The following is a 10,677-nucleotide window of genomic DNA, read 5'->3' as shown; positions in this document are numbered from 1 at the left end:
TTGGGCAATTTTCTCAGTGGTTTTATTTTTCTCTTCCTGTTCTGGAATTCCAATGACATGTAGGTTATTCCTTTTGATGGTATCCCACATGAACCTTACTTATGCTTTCTTCATTTTGTTTTGATCGTTTTTCTGATTGATCTCTTTCCAAAGAAGTATTCAGGTATTTGTCTTCAATCTCATTAATTCTGTCTTCCATTGCATCAGTTTTACTCTTTTGCCCTTCCAATGTGTTATCTAATTCTGACAATTAAGTATTAATATTCTGGATTTTTATTTGTAGATTTAGAATCATTTCTAATTTTTCATTTATTTTGTCATTTTGTTCTTGTATTTTCTTCCAAAATTCTTCTAGGGTTATGTCTGTGTTTTCCTTGATCTGTCTCTCAATCTTTTGAAGCTACCTAAATATAATTCTTTTGAATTCCTTATTAAGGAGTTCCAATGCAGCTTCTTTTTCAGGGATGTGTTCTGGGTCTGTATCCTGCTCCCTTGTTTCTACTGCTTTATTTTGCTTCTTTGTGCATACAGTGATGGTCTTTTGCCTTTGGGACATTGTGACATTGTTGTATTTTGATCTCTGCTAACCTTCCAGTCATTCACGTGTGGAATGTCCTTAATATTCCCAGCAGGTGAAGCCTATTCTTAGGTCCCTGGAATCTGAGAGAATGCTGTTCCTTTAAATATCCAAAATGGTAGAAACGCTTGTAAGCATTCACAATAGCTGTGTACTCCAGACAGGCAAAAGTCCACAGCTCAGCTTATCTTCCTCTTTGCAGCTTCCCTTTTCATTCACCAGCCATCAGTGCAGTCTTCCCTGCAGCCTCTGGCTAGCAGGGTCGATTTTTAGGTTAATTCTTAGGTTCTAACACCACTTGGCAATATCCAATCTGTTCATGCCATCAAGATCGTTGACAGACCACAACTCCATATATCTCTTTTTTCAGTGTTTTCATGCAGGATCTTCTACTAGTTGGAGTTTAGTCCACTTCTGCATCGTTCCTTTCAAAGGTCAGGGCTTCAGAATTATCTTCTGTATCTGTATTAATTGGTTCTCTTTTGTTTGTTGAAGAGGGTCTGTGTAGTTTATCTTCTTATTCCACCATCTTGCTGGAACCTCTAGACTGTATTCTTTATGACTACAGATTGCCAGGTCTTTCTCTTGTGGAGCAGTTGGGTGGGATTGAATGGCTAACCTTTCTGTTAGCAATTGAGCATTTAACTATTGTGCCAACAGACCTCCTTTTTAAAATAAGATAACCATTAATTTATTATGTATTGCTCAGTTCACCTACTTATACACCAGTATCACATTCCTATCCCTTTCGTAAGATTTTTTGGCTGTTTTGCTGGTTTATTTTTCCATATGAACATTACAATCTACTTTCTTAGGTAACAAGAAAGAAAAGAAAAGCTATTGGTATTTTGGTGTGATCACAGAAAATATTTATTAACATAAGAAAATTGAGCTTTTTAGAATATGAGTCTTCTATACTAATATATATACAATCTTTCATTTGTTCAGTTCTTTCTTGCTTCTCAGAAATATATAAACATTTTCTTCATACGTATATTGTACATATCTTTTTAAAAGTTTTTGCTCAGGTATTTTATCTTTTTGTTGCTATTAAAATAAGTTCCCTGTTGTTATGTTGTTGTTATGTGCCATTGAGTCAGCCTTGACTCATAGCGACCCCTCCTTGGGTTTCCGAGGCAGTATCACTACGGAAGTAGGATTGCCCAACCTTCCTTCCAGGGAGTGGCTGGTGGGTTTGAACCTCCAGCCTTCTGGTTAGCAGTCAAGTGCCTTAGCCACTATGCTACCAGAGCTTCCAAGTTCCCTATTACCTTATAATTGATTATATTTTGTAGATGTTATGACTATTTCAGTACCTTAATTTTTATACGCTGATACTTTACTAAATCCTCCTTCATTTTTACTGTATTTTCCTTTGATTTTTTAAAATTTTTCTGATAGACAGTGGGATTATCTGCAAATAGAAATGAATCTAATTCTTCCTCTATGATTCTTCTACCTTTAGTTGTTTATTATTATGAAATACCTCTATGGTTGTACTGAAGAGTAGAAGAAATAGTAGACATCCTTGTGCTACTCAAGCATTTAATAGTAATGCCTTACATGATAATTCCTCATTAAATGAGATGTTGATGTAAAGACTGTTGAGGAAGTATTTATGTAGTTCAAGATACACTGAAGGCTTTGGTAGACAAATAAGGTTTCAGGAATTGATGGACTAGAAATTGAGATGTTTCAGCAAATGTATACAATGCTAGAAGCTTGTTTATACCAAGAACTTTAGAAGACAACTACCTGGCCAACCAACTGGAAGACATCTATATATGTGCCCATTCCAAAGAAAGATAAGCAAAAATGCAGAAATTATCAAACAATATCAATATTACACACACACACACACAAACCAAACTCATTGCCACTGAATTGGATCCTACTTATAACAACTCCTCCTTGGGTTTCTAAGGCGATATTACTACAGAAGTAGGTTGCCCAATCTTCCTTCTGAGGAGTGGCTGGTGGTTTGAACCACCAGACTTCTGATTAGCAGTCAAATGACTTAGGCACTGTGCCACCAGAGAGCAATGGGTTAATATTTAACATTATGTATACATATATATTGCTCTTTATTGGCTGCCCACTCAATGCCTGCAGGGCTGGGATGCAGTTCTCAGGTGGGATAGGAGACAAGCAGGTCAGGACTGAGAGGTGAGCAGGCAACATGACGTCTCTGATCATTCGCCCTGCTTCCCATCACCCTCCCTGCCAGGACCTACAACCCCAGATCTCTGCTCTCTCAAATGGAATCGCCCTTGGAGCCCTGCTTGAGGCTGGCTAGGGGTTAGGAAGGGACCATAAGGCTAATCTGGGCCAAAGAAGGGACATTAAGACCAGTTGTGTGTTATCCCATTCCTCTTAGTCCACCTTGTGGGGAGAAGGAATATATTTGTTGGGGTAGATTCTAAGCCACTGTAATGAAGAGAGCCCAAAATATGGTGGATTAAAGAGCAAAAACTTATTTTTAATTTAAGTGTCTAGAGGGAGATAGAGCTCTGGTGGCATAGTGCCTAAGGCACTTGACTGCTAACCAGGAGGTTGGCCATTTAAACCCACTAACCATTCCTTGGAAGGAGGATTGGGCAATCTATTTCTGTAGTGATACTGCCTCGGAAACCCAAGGAGGGGGGGTCCTTATGAGTTGGAGATGACATGATGGCACATGACAATATATATATAATGTTAGGAGCTCTAGTGGCATGGTGTAGTGCCTAAGGCATTTGACTGCTAACCAGAAGGCTGGTGGTTCAAACCCACCAGCCACTCCTCAGAAGGAAGGTTGGGCAATCTACTGCCATAGTGATATCACCTCAGAAATCCAAGGAGGGGTTGCTGTGAGTCAGATCCGACTCGACAGCAGTGCATTTGGTTTGGTAATATATAATGTTAAATATTCAAGGCTCTTTTGAAACTATCAGTATTGTTGTATGTGGGGGGAGAATCTGAGAGAACCTCCTCAAAATATAATTATTCCAAAAATATAATTATTTAAATAATTAGGAAATTCAGATTGGGTGAATTCTTAGGCAAGTTTCATAGGGATGTCATTAACCAATAAAATTTACTTTTAAAATATGATATTAGTTATTATGTATAATGGTTAGACAATAAAGATGTCAAGAAGAAAGAAATTAAAATGATTAGGTATGAGATTGAAAAAAAAAGTATTCAGACTGTTTAGTCTCAGGAATCTGCTTAGAAAATACTAGAATTTTCATTGTCATTAAGCTTAATTTGAGGGAGCAGATATTTTCCTTTTCTTTAAAAATAAATGGTCTTTGTTTTTCTTGGCAGAAAATCCTGGTTTGTTGGGAAGGTTTTGAAGGAGCCTTTAGAAGAAGATGACAAAATAAAAGGCTTTTCAGTGGCCTGTGGGAAGGCAGGACTTGTCTTGAGATGGAATTTAGAACACAATAGTTCTCTAGGCAAACTGTCACTCAATTTTCAAGGTGGAATTTAAATAACCCCATTGTTTTCTAAGAACTCTTACTTTGACCACTTTATTCTACAGAATTACAACTGCATTGATTCCCTTCTAAAGCATTTGATTTCAAGATTCTTTATTGGGTATTATGTTGTCCTATATGAGACTTCTCTTCATCAAAATAATGGATCCTGGGTCTGAGGAATTTAATTAGGTTTTCTAGAGACCAAACTCAAAAATAGAAATCATAGCATATGCTAATATGGTATACAATTTCAAAAAAGAAACATGACTTCTTGGTGCTAGGAAGATAGAGAAATTCTCCTAAATTCAATAAAGTTTAGATTTTTAAAAATTAGTTTTTGTGACTCAAAAAAAAAATGATTTTCCTTTTTCCCTTAGTATTTCAGAGATATCTAATTGCTAAATAAACAAACAAATAAATTTTAATATCTAATTAGTTAATATCCTTGTGACACATACTTGAAGCCAAATAGACGGTTACTTTGAATATTTAAAATGAGGGCTAGAATTGGAGTAAGGGTGGGGTAGTGAGATGAGCAGGAGAAGGAAGAAAAGAGTATTCTTATTTGTACAGTGCTTTTAATAAGCCTTAATGTAAATACCATTTATATAATTTAATTAAATCTTCAAAACAACCCTATGAAATGTGTACTATTATTCTATTTTATAGGTGGAAAAATTCTGCTTATAAATGCTAAATACCTTGTCCGAGCGCATACTTTAAGAAATGTAGAAGGGAGAATTTAAACTCTGCAAGTAAGTAACTCTACAATCTGAGATTTAAAACACTAGTCTATACCACAGTGATGATACAGGTAATGTGAGAGGATTTGATATCCTTCATGCCATATTCCTCCCTGGAAATTCATAATGCACAGTAGCATCAAAAGCTATAGAGATCATACAAATTTCTTTTCATCATGTTTTTATTTTAAGCCATTATTTGGAACAGTCATTATACATGATGTAATTTTTCAATTTTTCATGATACGCTTATTGACAGCCCATGTAACAACTAATCCATCAACAGAGAGCATGGTCTGAAAACATCACTGTTTCATCTATCTATCTATATATCACCTATCTATCTGCCATCTATCAATCTATCAATCTATCTATCTTTCTGTCATCTATCTATCTATCTATCAGAATGAAGGTATCTAGGGAAATTAAATAATTGCCTAATGTAACACAAAGACATTTTTCATGCCACTATTAACCTAAAGGTTGGAGGTTTGAACCCACTCAGTGACTCTGCAGAAGAAAGGCCTGTCTAACTGCTTCTGTAAAGATTATGACCAAGGAAACCCTATGGGGAGTTCTACTTTGTAACACACATAGTCGTCATGAGTTGGAATCTAGTGGACAAGAGAGAGGTTTTAAATGTAACATAACAAACAAGATGTTGGAATTAAATCTGGTTCTTATTGACTAAAAGCTCACACTTTGATAAAGAGTTAATGATGTAAAATATAGATTGGCAATTTTTTTTTTCTTTTTGGAAGGGGCTGGATATTAAATATTTTAATCTTTGTGGGCTGGATGGTTGGTAAGCCTCTGTCTCAATCACTCAATTTTGCTATTGTAGTATAAAAACAACCATGGACATTATGTTAGCCAATATGGCTGATGTGTTCCAATAAACTATTTACAAAAACAGGTGACTGGTTAGATTTGGCCTGAGGCCCATAGTGTGCTGACCATGTTGTAAAGAAATGCAGTATGTTAAGGACAAGACAACAGCCTCTTGTGTTTCCTTTAGAAAGTAAATTCACAGATATGTCAAAGGGGTGGCTCATTATCTCCTTTATCAGATTAAAAACAATATTGATGCAAAATATGATTTGATGAACCTGGCAATCTGCAGTCACTGGAATGACTGGAAGTAGTTTTTGTGAGTAGAGCCTGGAGATTTCAGATGAGTGTGAGTTAAGAAATATGACAAAGAGCAGTGGTTTTGCAGAAATAATATGTTGTTGTTAGTTGCCATCTAATCATCTCCAACTCATAGCAAGTCTATGCACAGCAGAACGAAATAATGCCCAGTCTTGTGCCAGCCTAATGATCCTTGCTATATCTGAGCCCATCATTGCAGCCACTGTGTCAATTCATCTTGTATAGGGCCTTCCCCTTCTTTGTTGACCCTCCACTTTACCAAGCATGTTATGACCAAAGTAGGTGAGACAAAGTCTGGTCATTCTCACTTCCAAGGAGCATTCCAGCTGCACCTATTTCAGGACAAATCTGTTAGTTCTTTTAGCAGTCCATGGTAGTCTTAGCATTCTTCTCCAACACTACAACTCAAAAGAATCAACTCTTCTTCAGTCCTCCTTATTCGTTGTCCAACTCTCGCATGCATAGGAGGAATTGAAAATACCATGGCTTAAGTTGCGTGCACCTTAGTCTACAAAGTGACATCTTTGCTCTTCATCATTTGAAAAAGGTCTTTTGCAACAGATTTTCCCAATGCAATATGTCCAGTGCAATACATCATCTGATGCCCTGACTGCTGCTTCCATTGGTGCTGATTATAGAACCAAGTAATATGAAGTCTTTGACAACTTCATTCTTTTCTCCAATCATTATAAAACTATTTATTGGACCAGTTGTGAGGGTTTCTGTTTTCTTTATATTGAGGTGTAATCCACACTGCAGACTATAGTCTTTAATCTTCATCAGTCAGTGCTTCAAGTCATCCTTACTTTCAGCAAGCAAAGTTATGTCATCTGCATATCTCAGGTTGTTAATGAGTCTTCCTCTAATCCTGATGTCATGTTCTTCTTCATATAATTCAGCTTCTTGGATTATTGGTTCAGAATACATATTGAATAAGTATGGTGAAAGGATACAACCCTGACACACTCCCTTCCTGATTTTAAACCATGAAGCATTCTCTTGTTTTGTTTGAACGACAGCCTCCTGATCTATATGTACAGGTTCCTCATTAGTACAATCAAGTGTTCTAGAATTTGCATTCTTCAGTTTGTTATGATCCACACAATCAAATGCTTTTGCATAGTCATTAAAGCACAAGTAAACATCTTTCTGGTATTCTTTGCTTTCAGCTAAGATCTATCAGACATCAGCAATGATATCCCTCATTCCATGTTCTCTTCTGAATCCAGCCTGCATTTCTAGAAGCTCTGTCAATATACTGCTTCAACCATTTTTGAATTATCTTCATTAAGATTTTACTTGCATGTGATATTAATGATTTTGTTCAATAATTTCCACATTCTGTGGGATCACCTTTCTTTGGAATGGGTACAAATATGGATCTCTTCCAGTCAGTTGGCCAGGTGGCTGTCTTCCAAATCTTTTGACATAGCCGAGTGATGGCTCCAGTGGGGCATCTGTTTGTTGAAACATTTTTAATGGGTATTCCATCAAATCCTGGAGGCTTGTCCTTTGCCAAATTTTTCAGTGCAGCTTCAACTTCTTCCTTCAATACCTTTGGTTCTTGATCATTTGTCACCTCTTGAAATGGATGAACATCGACCAATTCTTTTTGGACTCTCTGTATTCCTTCCATCTTCTCTTGATGTTTCCCACATCATTCAATATTTTGCCAATAGAATCTTTCAGTATTGCAATTTGAACCTTAAATTTTTTCCTTAGTTCTTTCAACTTGGGAAATGTTGAGTATGTTCTTCCCTTTTGGTTTTTTACCTCCAGGTCTTTGCACATTTCATTATAACAATTGGCTTTGTCTTCTTGAGGTGCTCTTTGAAATCTTCTGTTGAGTTCTTTTATCTTGTCATTTCTTCCATCTGCTTTAGCTACACTCCCCTCAAGGACAAGTTTCAGAGTCTCTTCTGACATCCATTTTGATCTGTTCTTCATTTCTTGTCTTTTCATTGACCTCTTGCTTTCTTCATTGATGAAGTTCTTGATGTCATCCCACAATTAGTCTGGTTTTTGGTCATTGCTGTTCAACGCATCAAATCTATTCTTTGGATGGTCTCTAAATTCAGGAGGGATATTGTCAAGGTCATATTTTAGCTCTCATGGACTTGTTTTCAACTGCAACTTGGACTTGCATGATGGTCTGTTCCACAGTCAGCTCCTGGCCTTGTTTTGGCTGAATATATTGAACTTCTCCATTGCCTCTTGCCACAGATGTAGTCAATCTGATTTCTGTGTATTCCATCTGGGAAAGTCCACATGGATAGCCATTGTTTATGTTACTGAAATAAAATATTTGCAATGAATAAGTCATTAAGATATATATAAATATAAGCTTGGTCTTTAAATTCCTGATAAATATTTAATAAACAGTGAAATGCACAGATCTTAAATGTACAGCTCAAATATTTCCATCACCCCAGAAGGTTCCTTGAGGCCCCTACCTAGCCAATACTCTCCACTACCAGATACATATTTTTAGGCATGGATCTTGTTTGCCTGTCTGGTAACTTAATATAAATAGCACTATATGGTATGTATGCTTTTGTTTCTGGCTTTTTATCAGTTTTCTGTTGCTGTGTGGGAATTACCACAAATTAACATTTAGAAAAAACACATTTATTATGTCACGGTTTCCATGTGTCTGTAATATTAGCATGGCTTATGTCATTCCCCTTCTCAAGGTCTCCAATGGCTGAAATCAAGGTGTCAGCAGGGATACTTTCTCATCCGGAGCTGAAGGTCTTCTTGCAAGCTCATTAGATTGTTGGCAGATTTAAATTCCTTGAGTTTATAATACTGAGGCTCCCTCCTTAGGCATTTTACAACATGATTGTTTCTTCAAGGTCATCAAGATTGTCTATTTCTTTAAGAAGTGATTCATTTGATTAAGTCATACCTACCCCAGGATAATCTCTCTTTAGATTAATTTAAAACCAACTGATTTGCATCCTAAATGCCATCTGTAAAATCCCTTCACTTTTGCCATATTATATAACTTAAGAAGAGGTGTGAGAAGAGGTGTGACATCATATTATTCACAGGTTCCACCCATGCTCAAGGGAGAGGATTACACAAGGCATACAGGGATAGATTTTGAGGGTTTACCACAGACTTCTTTTACATTTATAATATTTATCCATGTTATAGATGCTATTGAATATTTATAGTCTTTCATTGTATGAATATACAATTATTTATTTATTCATTTTCCTGTTGGTGGATATATTTCAAATTTTTGAATATTATGAATTGAGCTCATATGGGTATTCTTTTTTTAAAATTTTTATTTGGGTGAAAGTTTACAGTGCAAATTCATTTTCATACAGCAGCTTACATACACTTTGTCTCATGACATTGACTATGATTTGCCACAATGCAGTAACTTCCCACCCACTTCCTCCCCATAGTTACCTTTTCCCTGTGTCCTTCACTCCATGTACTCCTGCCCCCTGAGTTGTCTCCCTGTACATACATAGCCCTTCTATTCACCCTTGATTTTTCTCTCCAAGGAGTGTATCTACCTAATGTAAATGCTCACCTCATATGTCTGTCTTTTGTTTGTTCTGGAAGCCACAGGAGACGGTTCAGTTCCAGACCTGATGGGCAGCTAGGGGCCATAGTGTCCGTGGTTCCACTAGGCTCTATCAGACCAGCAAAACTGCCCCCCTTTTTTTCAATGACTTTAAGTTTTGTTCCACATCGTTCTCTCACTCTATCCAGGATCTTCTACAGAAATGCCCTCTGAGTGGTTGACAGTGGTAGCTGGGCACCATCTAGTTCTTCTGGTCTCATAGTGACACAGGCTGAGAATCACATGATGTACCAGTTGTGCTTGCCCTCTTTTTTATTGTGATGTGAAAGCTTTTCATTTTTCTTTGAGGTTACCTAGTGATTTATAATTTTCTCTCTGAGTTTGAAACAGCCCATTCCATCTTGCAACTCTCTTGACTTCCTCACTGTTTAGAAGTTCTGTAACTCCACTATTTTTCCCCTCTTTTTGATTTGTAGTTGCCCTCATTTACCAATTGATGTCTGTGGTTCCCTGTTTACAATCTTGTAAGCTTATTTTCCTTTGGATAATTCAATAGCTGTGTTGGTTTCTGGGTTATGGCAACTTGAGTATATAACACAAACAACACCTAGGTTGTTGTTTGCTATTATTGGTTCTCTGTTCAAATGACTGCCTTTACTATCTTTTGTAAGGTTGATTTGGTTGAACAAATTCTGTTAATTTCTGCTTATCTGGAAATCTTCTAATTTCACCATCATATTTGAGGGACAGTTTTGCCAGGTATATAATTCTTGGTTGGAATTTTTTTCTCTTTCAGGGTTTTATATATACCATTCTATTACCTTCTCACTTTCATGGTTTCTGCTGAGAAATCAGAACTTATTCTTATTGGTTGTCTTTTGTAAGTAACATCACATTTTTCCTGTGCTGCTTTCAGGATTGTTTCTTATTCTCTGTTTTTGATGAGTTTGATGATGATATGTCTTGGTGATTTTCTTTTGGGGTCCATCCTATTTGGGGTTCATCAGACTTATGGAATGAATATATTCTCATCTTTCATCATATCAGGTTAGTTCTCTTTCGAAAAATCTTGGACAATTTTCTCAGTGGTTTTCTTTTTCTCTTCCTATTCTGGAATTCCAATTACATGTAGGTTATTCCTTTTGATGGTATTTCATGTGACCCTTAGGTTTTTCCTGTTCAGTAATTTTTTATTTT

The sequence above is a fragment of the Orycteropus afer genome, unplaced genomic scaffold, assembly GCF_000298275.1.
Source record: "Orycteropus afer afer isolate SDZICR_OR568_19922 unplaced genomic scaffold, OryAfe1.0 scaffold00017, whole genome shotgun sequence".
NCBI lineage: Eukaryota > Metazoa > Chordata > Mammalia > Tubulidentata > Orycteropodidae > Orycteropus > Orycteropus afer.
The sequence above is the reverse complement of the archived record's forward strand: the minus strand, read 5'-3'. Positions refer to the sequence as shown.